Here is a 15317-nt window from a genome sequence, read left to right on the forward strand (position 1 = left end):
CAGCCCCCTTATTGGCCCTGCTCTGTGCATGACAGGGGCTGGCGCCGCAACCTCCCGATCGACCCTGCCTTGAGTGTGACATGGGGCGGTGCCCCAATCCCCCAATCAGCCCTACCCTGAGCGTGACAGGGTGGCATCGCAACCTCCCAATCCGCCCTGCTCTGTGCATGACAGGGGGCGGCGCCCCAACTCCCCAATCGACCCTGCTTTGAGCCTGACCAGGGGCTGCACCTAGGGATTAGGCCTGCCCTCTGCCAGCCGGGAGCAGGCCTAAGCCAGCAGGTCGTTATCTCCCAAGGGATCCCAGACTGCGAGAGGGCACAGGCCGGGCTGAGGGATGCCTCCTTCCCCCCGAGTGCACAAATTTTTGTGCACCGGGCCTCTAGTCCTATATAATAAAAGGCTAATATGCAAAGAGACTGGACGGCGGAACAACTGGGAGCTGCCCCCTGGTGGTCAGTGTGCTCCCACAGGGGGAGCACCACTCAGCCAGAAGCCCTGAGCCAGGCTCCCGGCTGGTGAGCGCAGCGGCAGTAAGGATGTCTGACTGAAGGCTTAGGCCTGCTCCAGGAGTGGGCCTCAGTCATCAGTTGGACATCCCTGAGGACTTCTGGACAGCAAGAGGGCACAGGCCAGGCTGAGGAACCCCCCACCCCCGAGGGCACGAATTTTTTGCACCGGGCCTCTAGTATAAAATAGTATTGAATGTCAACTGTAATTTTAAAAAAATGAAAAATAAAAAGAAGTATAGCAACAAAGAAGGAAACATAAAAACCTTACTAGTAGGACTTGGTACTTTACCCTTTTAGTTGTATTTTTCCTCTTCACTAAAGTTATATCCTTCTGACTGGGATAATTATATTACTCTTATTAAAAATAATAATTTCCCTGAGTCTAGGATTTAGTAAACACAATCACCTTTCTAATTAAATTTCAGCTTTCCAAAGCTGAATAAATAACTGAATCTGAGGTGAAAGACATCATAGGCAAAAAAGCAAAGAACAAAATCATAATGGAACAGATCAACTAAATAGAAATTAAGGCTTCCAATACCAAAAGATTAAAAGACAAGTCACATAATATGAAAAATTTGCAACAAATATCACAGTTATCTTTCATAAAATAAATTTCTAAACAACCAAGAAGCGTTTGAATTACAACTTATCCACATAAAGAATTATTAGCTATTAGAATCCTTTTATGGGGAAATTATCATGATTTACTGTTAAACAGAACACTAATATAAAACTATACTAGTATATCTGTACTAGAGACCTCGTGCACAGATTCATGCACTGGTGGGCGTGGCCTGCGGGGATCAGCCCACTGTGGGAATGCCATTCATCCCAGTCAGCTGAGTGGCACTCCCATTGTGGGAACACACTGATCACCAGGGGGCAGCTCCTATGTTGAGCATCTTCCTCCTGGTGGTTAGTGTGCATCGTAGCAACTGGTCAACCGGTTGTTCTGGTTGTTCCGCCATTGTTCAGTCACTGGGCTTTTATATATAGATAGGCATATGTAGAATATAGATATCCCTCAATTCTAAAAGTTTATATATACTATATGCACTCATTTATACATGCATACCTCTTTGTATTATGCATATATTTATATTCATATATTTAAATGAAAATCCTTCAAAAAGGTGATAAGTTAGAGATAGCAGAAAGCCATCAAATATGAAGGCTTTGCATCTGTCATTAATGTTGAGACTTTCTGGTTGAAAATATTGCCTTCATGTCTGCAGTGCTGGATGCCACCAGGTAACTCCTTAATGAGTTCCCAAAAATTATGTACAATAAATAAAATTCTCTCTACAATCAACACATTCATATTCCATTCAGCAATGCTAAGCACCCACCATGTGTTGAGGCTTCCTGGGTAGTGGAACTAACTGGTGACTAGCAAGGGCACTCACCCTATGGTGATGAGCACAGTCTAGTAGTTCTGTTCTCTCTTCTTGTCATTAAACATAACCTTCGTTAGATTTTTTAAATCGACATTTTTTCAATTACAGTTGACATTAATATTATATTAGTTTCAGGCATGCAGCATTTATATGACTTAGGAAGTTACATCCCCCCTATATGTCTAATACCCATCTGACACCATACATAGTAATGACAATATTATTGGCTAGATTCCCTATGCTGTACTGAATATCCCCATGATTAGATTTTGCTTTCCATGCCTTACTCTACCATCATGATGACTAAATTCTGGATCTAATAGTAGTCATATTTTAGACAGTTCCCTAAATTACCTGCCAACATTCCAATAAGAATAATTAAAAGAATAAAAAAAGTAGAATACTGCTTTCACTTAATTAGCAAGATATTAATTTTTAGATTCTTTGGAGAAAGTACAAAAACTACATTGAATAATTTTTCTCACTTAAACGCTTTCACACTTAAACTTTTAATATTTCTGTTGCTTTCATTTCTCACTACTCACCCATCTCTTAACATAGTCTGCTTCCACTCCTGCTGCTTCCTGAACCTGCGTTCCCAAGAACCACAAATCAGCCCCTCACTGCTATCTTCAAAGGCGCTTGTTTCTGGCCTTTCTCCTTGTACTCCCTGTGGTTTTCATCATTTCCTTCTGAAGTAATTCTGTTAACCCCTGGGATGAAGCAGGATTATCTGATACTTTTCCTACTGCTTATCTCTTTGGTGACTGCTCTTGTCAATTCTCTCCCCCCAAAATGTCAGCTTTTCACAATATTGTTTTCTTTGCCCTTTTCTCAACTATTAATACTTGCTCTTTTGGAAAATGTATCAATTTTTATTAATACTTCAACTATCATTTCTACAAAGTTAACTCCCAAATATTTAGCTATTATTGACTCTTCTCTGAAGATGCAGGTCCACACCAGCAATGGCTCAGTGGATGGTTCATGCGAACATTGTTTCAAACTCAAGAGACTTAAAAGAAACCCCCATCTCCCCTAAATTCATACTCACTCACCTGACTCCATCTCAGTTCATACGACTCTCCTGCACCCAAACCTGATATCTGAGTCATCAGTGAAATCTGCTATTAAAATCTTCAGGCCTAGTTTGAATTCTCTTTGAATTAGTTTGGTTATTTGAGTGTTCATGGTCTTGGTTTCCTCATCATTAAAATAAAGTTAAAGTGCAGCTCAAAGGAGAAGGTAACATCATGGATGTGGCTGTGGTCTGTAAACTTACACTACTATGTGAATATTAGGTACAATTTTTCCTCACTCAGCCCAGAACATGGCATATAATAGATACTCAGTAAATATTTGCTGATTAACTGAAAGAATGAGTGACAGATGGTTGAATTAGTGCAACCTGTGCTTTTTTGGTGCTGTATTATCCATTTAGCTCAGATTATACATTACCCAGTCCTTGGTACATCTTTACTGCATGTGCCCTGACTTCATATACCAGCACTCAGATTCTTGGGAGTAGTTGCCTTCCTTATCCTTGCTTGTTCCTCACAGGACCTGGCAACATCTTTATACTAGTATATACCAGGTATGCACTAGTATTTAATTTTACATCCCATTTATAAGTCTCTTAAATGTATATCAGCTAACTTTTTTTCTATTAAAAGGAATTGATGCACATTATTTTGCAAGCCCATATTCTTGAGACTTTATTCATTTTTTAAATCATGACTCACATCTTGTTAGTTCAGAAACTAACACCAAACAGTGATTTTTATGGCATGGTGAAAGAGGGTTTAGTCAGGCCTCCTCACTTTTCAGATTTGCTTTAATTCAGTCATAAAATTCCTTTCCTGTTGAATCTCTGTGGCCAAGGGCATCTTCACTCTGATATATGTAATTTAATCAAGCTGCTTTCAGCTATGTTAAACTGAGCTACACTGTGGAATTGCAACTATAGATTGTACCAGAATTGGAGCAATTTTTTTTATTTCTTTATTCATGGTGACATTTCTACACTTAAGCAAATAACAATTTTGCTGTCTTTCCTCCTCCTCTCTCAGAAAAACTTACTCTCAGAGGGAAAAACAAAGCAAAGAAACAGTACCCACATGGCTGGCGGGGCAATTATGACAGAAGAGGAAATATGTATGTGTCAAACAGCACAGCCTTTGAGTTATCTGATCTCTATGAAGAGAATTTTGCAGTTGGGTTTGGGTGGGTGCAATTACTGTATCTCCCACAAAAGTATTTTCATTACCAATTTCCCAGAAGACTTTTACTCATAGCTCTTTATTACTTTAGATGTTGGTACATTAAATGTACTAATATTTAACAAAATAGAAACGGGTGAATAGTAGACACTTCCCTGTTGTGTTATATTTATATCACATAAGTTACAGGTAACTTGGGCCAGACACATCAAATACAGATGAGGCACATTGACTTCATATGTCACAGGCCAACAGGCTCAACCTATTTATTAGTCTGAGTTACTCTTTAATTTCCCTTTCTGGAATAAACTCCTTCCGGTATGTGGATTAGACAATTTGTGCTCCCTCATAACTTCTTTTTTAAATCATCTAATATAGAACTTTCAATACAGAGTACTCAAGGGAGTGACGATGAAAAGAGTAGATCCCTAAGTTAAGGCTCTGTATTAGTTTTCTAGGGCAGCTTAGCAAAGTACCACAAATTGACTGACGTAAAAGACAGATATTTATTGTCTCAGAGATGTGAAGCCAGAAGTCCGAAATCAAGGTGTAGGCAGGGCCACACTTCTTCTGGAGACACTAGGGACAGATCCATTCCAGTCTCTCTCCTAGCTTCTGGTAGTTTCCTGGCTTGTGGGAGTATAACTCCAATCTGCACATGGGGTACTCACTGTGTGTCTGTCTGTCTGTCCAAACTTTCCCTTTCTATAGGGCATGAATGACTTCATCTTAACTTGGTCATCTGCAAAGACCCTATTTCCAAATAAGGTCACATTCACAGGTCCTTGGAGTTAGGACTTCAACATCTTTTGGGGGAACACAATTCAACCATAGCAGTCCTATGCAGTCACTGCAGTAGATACCCATACAGAGGACAAAGGATTGGAAGTCAGCTTGAATACTGTAGGAAGCCAGGCATTATCAGCTACACCTGAAGGTTACTGGACATTTTAGAAGTTAAAACAAACAAAAAAAGATGCAGCCTCCACCTGACAAAATTTAGACAGAAAAGGCAAAGCCCTTTAAATCAACAGGATGCATACCAAAGTAATAAAGGACAACATCTTAAAAAATAAGCTTTTGATGTTTCACAAGAAGAGGCGCAACACTTAAAATTATACAAGCTTTCTCCTTTGAAATATGCAAATTTCTTTTGTTTTTCACTTGGACATTCTCTGGAACTTTGTCTTCAGTTCTAATACCCTATTGTGATTCAAGTGATTTTTCAAGCTAAATACATTTATGATAATAAACACAATAATACAAAATAAAAAAAATCACTAATATTTTGTCCTTCCTATGTACCATCCTTTGTCCTCAGTGCTTTGCATATATTAACTCGCTTAGTCCTCACAGCAGACCCATGGATGAGATACCATTGTTTATCTCTATTTCATAGAAGAGGCATGGAGAGCTCACTTGCTTAAGGTCACATTGCCAGTAAGAAGTGGAACTGAAATGCAAACCCAGAGAGTCTGGCTCTGGAGACTGTGCTTATAATATTAACTTCCAAATCTATAATTTTTAAATGTTCCAGCAAGCCAGACTACAAAATCTGAAGTTCTTTTTTTAGCTAGCCTTTTAAAGTCCTCGGATATTACTGCCACCTTGATGGGGTTGTTTATTAAAACCCACATTATAATTTTTCATTATAATAAGCTCTCTATTAGTTCATCTTCACTGATTTCTGCTTTGGTTTGGTTTGGTTTGGTTTGGGGCCTTAAGTTGTGTTTTTCTTGGGTAGACCCCCAACAAGGCTGATTTAGGAAGTAAGATTACTCACACAGCTCTCTGGTTGTAATACATACATCAGGATTCAATCAGAGAAGTAGAACCAGTATGTATGTATGTATGTATGTATGTATGTTGCCTCAGAAGGTAACACAGACACACTTATTTATTAGGAGATTTATTACAAAGAATTGGCTTATGTTATTGTGGGGACTGGCTGAGCAAGTTCTAAATCTATAGGTCTGGCCGTCATGAAAGATCCTGGAGAGACTGGAACTCACAGGCTCCAGTTGAAGTTGCTGTCCACAGAGAGGTTTTTATTTTTTTCTGAGGGAAGCCTCAACCCTACTCTTAAGGTCTTTCAGGCATATTGTCCACAATAATCACCCTGAGTTAAAGTCAACTGATTATAGACATTAATTACATCTGCAGACTCCCTTCATAGCAACATGTATTAGTGTTAGATTAAATAGTCGAGGACACATGTACAGCACCCAACAAAAAATAAATAAATAAAAATAAATAAATAGCTGGGGACAATGGCCTAAAGTTGTTGACGTATCCAAACACATACACTCATTTTTGCATGTACATGTAACACACACACACACACACACACACACACACACACACAAAGAGATGTAGTACATTTTCTATTTAGAATTAGTTTATTGGACAACCTAATTAATACAAAAAGACAGCTTTGGACATTGTCAAGTAGAAACAATTCTCAATGAGAGAATGGATTTTTCTCTATGAAAGAAAGATCCTGAAATGTAATGTTTTCCAAAAGTTTGTTTTCAAATAAACATATTCAGATGAGAACAACTTAGTTGTAAATATTTTTAAGATAATTATAAAAATGGTTAAGATTCCCATATAATTTTGCTTACAAAATCTTTCCAGGAAAATATCCTATGACGCAAACAAATTCAAGTATTACCAATTTATGGAATAGTCTGGACTTGGCGGGGCTCTGACAGAAAACAACTTTTCTTCAACTCGGCCCTTCAAATTATCTCTTGGATCTCCCTTCTGCACCCATGAGTTATATTGCAGGCAGATCCCATAGCTTTTCCATTCACTTGCAGTCCATTTTCTGGTATTAAGAAAACCATTCCAAGTTTATATCCACTCACTAGCTAGCTGCCTCTGGCAACTCCTGGATGGGAAAGAGGAGAGACAGGAGGGGTTTGAGGTGACTGGTGTTATTGTTTCAAGCAGATGTCCAGATGCTAACTTTTTTTCTCATGAGATCTTTCAGAGGGTCCTTCAGATGCTGTCCTCTTCCAGGTCACAGGCTGCACTCTTAGACTGTTTGCTTTTTGTTTTTTGTTTTTTGTTGTATGTATTTTTTTGGCTGTTGCTTACTCCTGCTCTGAATAGTGTAAACTTTTTCTGCCAGGGTTGCCCCCAGCAACCTGTACCTGGCAGTACTCTAGGAAAGCATTCTTTCAAGATCTCTCTAGCCCAGCCCACTTTCATCCGATCTGCCTAGCTCGTGGGAACATTCTGGGGTAACATGCCATCTGCAATGCAGCCCTTTGCCTTGCTTTGCCATTAGGGGCAGCTGCAGCCCGCCTCTGGACCATAGGCTACTGCAGACCAGTGACAAGCACCAGACCTCCAAATTCTGGGGCACAAGATTAGATACTTCCCAAAGTTTTCAAGAGTTTTCTCTTAAGACCACTTATAGGCCCAAAAAGGGGCTAACATGAACCTTACTTTATCCAGGTAGTGAACTGCTGCCTTTTTGTAGACAACCTCCATACAATCTCCATAGTAGTACTCCTGAAGCACCCAGTCTTTGGGCTTGAGGGGGGGTGATAAGCACAGACCTTCCTACCAAGACTATATCTTTCTGATAAGAAATCCTTCCCTTCTCTCTCATCTCCATCTCACACCTTTTCTTTTGATTAAACTGGATGTGAATGATAAGCCACAGAACCTCTCTCACCATCTCTTGGCAAGTTCTGCATGGATACTATAGCACCACTCTCGAAAATGCTTAGATGTTTGGCACCATTTACTTTTGCTTGCAGCCTTAGCTAGGACCATAGACTATGGGACATCCCCATTAAACACACTTCTACAATAACTTGAGGAAACCATTATATTTGGGGTAATAAAAATATTCCTTAAATAATTATCATTGATTTGTCAATACTTGTTACGTCCATAGCATGGTCTGAAGCAGACTCTCTTTTCATTATGTTATGAGGAGAAGCTTCTGTCTGTTATTTAGGAATAAAGTTTTATCATGCTTTGGAGATTTCTTATGAGACTTCTGTATTTGGGGCTCATTATGATCTGAATGTTTTTGTCCCCTAAAATTCACATGTTGAAGATTTAACCCACAGTGTAGCTGTATGTGGAGATGGGGTGTGTAAGGAAGTAAGTAAATGAAATCATAAATATAGACCTCTGATCTGATAAGATTCATATTCTTATAAAAATTTACCAGAGAGCTTGCTTACTCTCTCTCCCTCCTTGTGTGCACGAAGAAGAGGTTGTGTGACCATCCAGTGAGATGGTGACTGCCTACAAGCCAAGATGAGTGGGCTCAGAATGAAACCTACCAGGATGACACCTTGACCTTTGATTTTCCAGCTTCTAGAACTGTGAGAAACAAATTTCTGTGACTTAAGCCACTCAGTCTGTAGTATTTTGTTATATATGGCAGTCCTAGAAGGCTAAGCAAAGCTAATTCACAACTCCCATTGCCCATTCATATTTTTTCTCAACAATCATGTTTTCTGGATCACTAGATTAAGAGGGCTTCATCTTTGATGATACATTATCTATTAAAAAAAATACATGCTACAGCAAAAGGATCAAATACCAAACAGTCATTTCAACAAGTAAGTTACCTGCTGTTTAATCTAACTTTGCTAGCAGCATATGAGAATACAGATTTAATTTGGGAGCAGAGAAATAGAGGAAGGATAGATGAGGGCCTCCATTAGGCATTGTGAACCATCTTTGTGTGAACTGAAAAAGGCAACCTTCATTAAGTTAAAAAAAAAAAAGTTAATTTGTTATTGTACAACCAGACCCATGGCATATAATCTAGGGAAAATAGGAATGTAGGCAGCTATCTCCCTTGGCCATGTAGGGGGCTCTGGCTAAGGGAGGTGATGAGTGGTTATCTCATGTCATTATTTTTCTTCATCAAAATCAGTCCCACTTATGGGTCATCATACGATGATGATTCTAAAGACTTTATCAAAAGAGAATCTTCTGTACTGCTCATCGAAAATATGATTTGTTCTTTCTGGTTACTCAATGCTAAATCAATTCTGGTTCAAGACCAAAGCTAATATTAGAAGAAAAAAAGCTTTCAAGTCTTTGTTTACTTTAAAAGAACAAAATCTACCCTAGGAATAGTGGAAAGTGTAATCCTTCTTCCCACAGGGGTGTGGCAGGGGGTGTTATATGAAGCCAGGCCTGAGGGGAAAAAAAGACAAAGGGTTTTCCCCCCCATTTTCAGACTAGCCATCTATGACTTAAAAATAAAAGTAATAAAAAAATGTCTTGGGGAATATTTCACTTCCCTTCTTCCAATATCTTTGAGAGTTCACTTTCTGTTCAAAATGTGAAAGGGACATAATTATTTCCATATCTGACTAATATGCGCTTGTTTGTGAAGGACCATAATCCCATAACCCATGTGGATCATGGTCTTGGTGTGTATTGAAAGTAAAAAATGAGGGCTGTTTTCATCCTGGCTCCTCTGCTGACTGAGTCACCATGTCCTTGAGCAAGTTATTTCCTCTCTGTGTACTCACTTTTAAAAACAGAGAGATAATGGTGTTCCTGACCTCTTTACCTCACTGGGATGTTGTCAACATTAACAAGCAATATTTTTAGAGTAGAAAGGAAGAAAATTGCTTAAATTTTAAAATATTTTCCCTCCCATAGATCTATTTTGTACATCTTAAAATTTATGAATGAATCACAGTGGACAAAAAGGACCTAGAATATACACAAAGGCAAGGTTATAGTTGACTTTTGTGGGACAAATCTTTGGACTTTTTTCAGTTTACTTATGAAAAAGAAAAAGACTAATGACATTTATTTATTTGGGGGCATTTTTACAGAAAGTAAATAACCAAATAATAAAATCAGAGGATGAACTAATAAGAAAACTTTGCCACATTATAGTAGAAATAATACTGAACTGGGAGTTAGGGGGAAATATCTAGATTCTAGATCTTGATTACTAACCTGCTTAAGTCAACTTAGCTTCTCTAAGCCTCCATTTATTCATCTGAGAAATGAAAGCATATGATAATAGTTATCAGGTCTAAAGTACTAAATTAAACAAGATTCCAATGAAATAATATATGTAAACATTACTTAAAGTTATAAAACACTGCAAATGCTAGATTTTGTTGCTACAGCTAAGCCAACCAGCAAGTCTCTCTAGTCACCGTGGCGTCACTTCATCTGCTTCAAGGATACTGGTTACACCAATTTTCTTGGATATGAAAACAGTGCCAGCATGTTCCACATAATTAGAGTTCCAACCCAGCTATTTTTCACTTTGACAGGGGAAAAAAGGACGGGAAGGGTTGTGTTCCATGGTTAGGCCATTCTTTGATTCAAAAGTGAAATGAAAGCTTTGAAGTAGAGGTGAAGGGTCTGTGCTGATTAGGGAATGAACTGTCTCTTTGCAAGGAGCCTTAGGTTTCCCTACTCCAGGGAGACACAAAGAGATAGTCAACTTTCTAGAGAATAAAGTTTGGAGTGTTGCCAACCTAGTCAAGAGCTGAGGAAAGGTTTGTAGAAGAAGGCTATGAACATTTCAAACATTGGGTGGTGAGAAGGCAGTTTTTCTAGGTGACATATAAGGTCTGCTCCAATCCTGAGCTCAATCAATCTATGAATCAGAAAACTGTAAAAATAAATAATTAAATAAATAAATAAAGACATAGAGTCTCCTTGATTTCTTTGTCCCCTGTTTGAGACTCAACCATTCTGAGTCATCTCAGAAAATGACCTATATTTTTAGCTTGCCAGAGTTTGTCAGCCTTCCTTAGTCACTCCAGGACATCCTTATAATTCTTCCTTTTTTATAGTCCCTTCCTCCCAATTTGTACTTAATGATTTCTTTTCTTATGCTGTTGTCTGTTAGTCCCTCAGGGCCTGTCTTTACAACCAGCTTGTAAAGTCTGTGGGTGTAGGAATCATGCTTCTGGCTTTTCTTGTCTCTTTGTAATCTTAATTCCCTGAAAGTCATACTTGGTGGAGTCAGCCATTCCAGGGGAGCTCTGTGTATGCTTTTGCCTTCATTTCACTGTCCCTTGAACATCACTCCCCATGACTGAAAGCCACAGCATTTCCTTGCCATTCTTTGCTCTGCATTTGTCCTCCTCCTGACTCTGCTCTTTGTTTTCAGACACCTAAGTAACATCCACAGACCATGTGCAAAAATGCCTTCTGGGAAGTGATCCCTGAGGTGCTGGCCAAGGTGTGCCTACGTGCTATAGAAAGACTAAAAGAGTACTCAGTGTGGGGAAAATTTTGCAACAACCACTCCACAGTGAAAAGTAAATATTGGCAGCAGGTATTCGAGGTGAGGAAAAAAGAGAGACTCATTTCTTAAAACTGAATATCGAGTGACAACTATGCATTATTTTAGCTGTGGGGTGATTCCAGAAGCAAACAGAGAACTTTTAGAAGTTAGGATTTTAATCCCCTACTTTTGCCTTACCAGTTTCTACATTTGCTTTAAACTCTTCAGAGTAGAAGAGATCAATAGGTTCAAAGAACATTCCATAAGGATGGGAGGGTGGAAAGAAAGGAGGAGCAGAAAAAAAGGAAAGATCAAACACTGTTCAGAACACTATGTATATCTTTCTTTCCACTGGGGCCAGGAAAATGATTGCTGAAACACCATTAAAAACAAAACAAAACACTTGAGCCTCTTGAGTGGAATATGGTGGATTATTTCATCAGTTTTGTGTACCAGTTACTGAGTCAAGGATGTTGGAACCCAGAGCTAAGGACTAATTGATAGACTAATGGCCCCAGATGTTCACAACTCCCTGTATCTATGTGTTCATTTGCACATCCTCCCTTTACTAGGTGAAGTATATTTTCCCACCTCTTAAATTTTGCCTTTGTGACTTGCTTTGACCAATAAAATACCATAGAGGTAACAGCATGCTAGGTTTCAAGAGCCCTTGAATGTTTTCTCTATCTTCTTGGAATTTGCCTACAGGTATAAGTCTGGGCTAGCCTGCTGGATTTGAGAAAACACAGCCAGTCTTCCATATCAACCAATCTAACAGCCAGACACGTGAGCGAGACAGTCTTAAAACATCCTGTTTCTAACCAACCGAATAACAGACATAAGATGCACTAGTGAATTTAGCAGAACTAAGCAGAGATCAGTTTAGGAGGGCCCAAAAGTACCTAGCTAGCCTATAGATTCACAAGCAATAGTAATGCAGCAAAAGAGAACTGATACAGAGTCATTCAATTATTCAGCCAGGCATTTTGACTATGACGAGAGGCATGTACATAAATCTGGAGCTTGAGTCAGTAGCTTTCAGAGTTTATACTCCTACGTGGGCTATTTGGAATCCAGAGTGAGTTATTCCAAAAGCAGTTTCAAAGTTCCAGGGAACATTTTTAATAACAATAATCTTAGAAGCTAGTTTTGAAGATATTACTTCAAAACTAAAATCTCTTCTAGTTTCCACAAACATGAGGTGCTGTTATGCTGTTTTATGGAGAAGAGGCTGTGGGTAAAAAAGTTAGTTAGATACCAAGAGCTAAGATGGAAACCTTGATTGAGTGTGACACCAAAGCTCAGGTTATGACCACTGAACAACAGTGTTGCATTAGGAAGTGATGGTATCACAGCTGGCAACCAAGGACCAAGGAGTGAAACATCTCCCCTATCTGCAGTGGCAGTGGAGCTTGGGGTAACTGTCCAAGCTTTTTCAGAGGAAAAGGAGGCAAGGGGGCAGCTGGAGAGGAGGCAGCTGCATAACACCTGTCAGATGTCCCTGCAGCAATAAACAAGCCCAGCAAATCCTGCTTCTTGAGAACATTTATCTCCATGGTGAAATAAAGCAAAGCTGGGCAAAAGTCAGCCACAACCTGGGAGGAAGGAGAGCTCAGGGTCACAGAGGCTTAGCAGCTTGCTCTCTGCTCTTGCCTTTGACTCATCAATCCAGAGGAGCTCAGCAATTGCTTGCTAATAACTTTCCAGTCTTCTTTATAGGCAACAGGAGAGGAGGACAAAGCCAGGGGGACCTCATTCATTGTAAAGTTTTCGGACTTTATAGGGATGTTTCAGTCTCCCCTGTGAATGTGGCAAAATATCTTTACCCATTCTATACATGATTACCCTACCTCAGCCTCATGAAAATTAACACATTGAGTGCTCTGAAAATATCCTGTTTTCAAGAATCAAGTTATACATTAATCTCTTTATACAGAATTAATAATAATTAATTTCACTCACACAGCAGCTATCATTTAGGTATCAGTATACCACTATACAGATGAAAAAAATGAAGTGTTTTGAGCAAGTTTAAGCAACTTGTCAAAAATCACAAAGCTTGGTGATCACCAGAACCTGTACTTTCAACCATTCTTCATTGCCTATCATGACCAGTATATTAATATAACTTTATTTTCTTTTTTTAGTATACCAGTAAATATTCTGCATATCAGAGTTAAGGATAAGACTCAATTTGAACTCTTGCCTATCTTCTCTTTGACTAACAACTTAGAAGTGTAGCACTGAAGATAGAATCCAAAGCTGTCAGCACCCTAACAGATGCCCTGTGCATCTTAAGAATTTTTCCCTTCCAATGTTACCACACTTTGATTCCTTACAGCAAATTTTCAACTCTGCTAAAACTCAGTAGCAAAGCCATTAGACTTTTCTTTTAGTATTTATACTTTTCAAATGAATATTCAAGACAGAGCTTCTAGTTTCTGAATCAATTCTACCAGCATTTCTCTGCACTATATTGGAGGACTGGGGTATGTACCCACTCATATAACCTTTCTTGTTTGGGACACAGGAATAAGTATGGTACCTTTAGCTAAAGAATGTAGGTGCAGGTGGAGCACAGTTAAGAGACTGAGCATGCTCCATGAATTTTTTCTTAAACTCAATTAAATGTGATAAAACTATATGATTATATCAACAGAAGCAGAAAAAAAAATTGATAAAATCCAGCACCCATCCTATATAGTAAAAGGGTAGTATGAAAACTGTCCCCTCGACAGGGAGTTCTCTGGGAGTTCGACCCCAGGGGCAGGGCTGGCCAGGGGAAAGGAGGGAGTACCTAGCCGGCAACTGGCAGCCACTAGGGACTCTACCAGTACACAAATTTCATGCACTGGGCCTCTTGTTTTAATAAAAACTCTCAACAAAGTGGAAACAGGGGAATATACCTCAACATAATAAAGTCCATATAAAACATACCCACTACCAACATCTTACTCAATGGGCAAAAACTACAAGTGTTCCCTTTAAGATCAGGAACAAGACAGGAATGTCTGCTTTCACCATTCTTAATCAACATAGTACTAAAAGTCCTGGCCACAGCAATCAGACAAGAAGAAAAAATTAAAAGCATGCAAATTGGGAAGGGAAAAAGTAAAACTGTCATTTGCACATGACATGATACCTATAGAGAAAGAACCCTAAGATAAAAAAAAAAAAAAACTAGAACTGATAAACGAATTCAGTAAAATAGCAGGATACAAAATAAATGTCTAGAAATCAGTTGCATTTATACACACCAATAATGAACTATCAGAAGGGAAAACTAAGAAAACAATTCCACTTACAAATGCATAAAAAAGTAAAATTCTTAGGAATAAATTCAACCAAGGATGTAAAAGACCTGTACTCAGTAAATTATAAGACACTGAAGAAGATATAAATAAGTTGACACACATACTGTTCTCATAAATAGAAAGAATTAACATAATTACAATGCATATACTACTCAAAACAATCTATAGGTTAAATGCAATTCCAATCAAGATAGCAGTGGCAGCCGAAACCGGTTTGGCTCAGTGAATAGAGCGTCAGCCTACGGACTGAAAGGTCCCAGGTTCGATTCCAGTCAAGGGCATGTACCTGGGTTGCGGGCACCCCCCACTGGGGGATGTGCAGGAAGCAGCTGATCAATGTTTCTCTCTCATCGATGTTTCTAACTCTCTATCTCTCTCCCTTCCTCTCTGTAAAAAAATCAATAAAATATATTTAAAAAAAAAAAAAAAACAAAAAGAAAAAGAAAGATACCAGTGGCATATTTCACAGAACTGGAACAAATATTCCAAAAATTTGGACCAAGAATAGTCACAGCAATCTTGAGAAAAAAACAAACAAAAAAAAACAAAGTTGGAGGAATCATGCCACATAACATCAAACTATATTACAAGGCCGTAGTTATCAAAACAGCATGATACTGGCA

The sequence above is a fragment of the Myotis davidii genome, unplaced genomic scaffold, assembly GCF_000327345.1.
Source record: "Myotis davidii unplaced genomic scaffold, ASM32734v1 scaffold185, whole genome shotgun sequence".
NCBI classification, from domain to species: Eukaryota; Metazoa; Chordata; class Mammalia; order Chiroptera; family Vespertilionidae; genus Myotis; species Myotis davidii.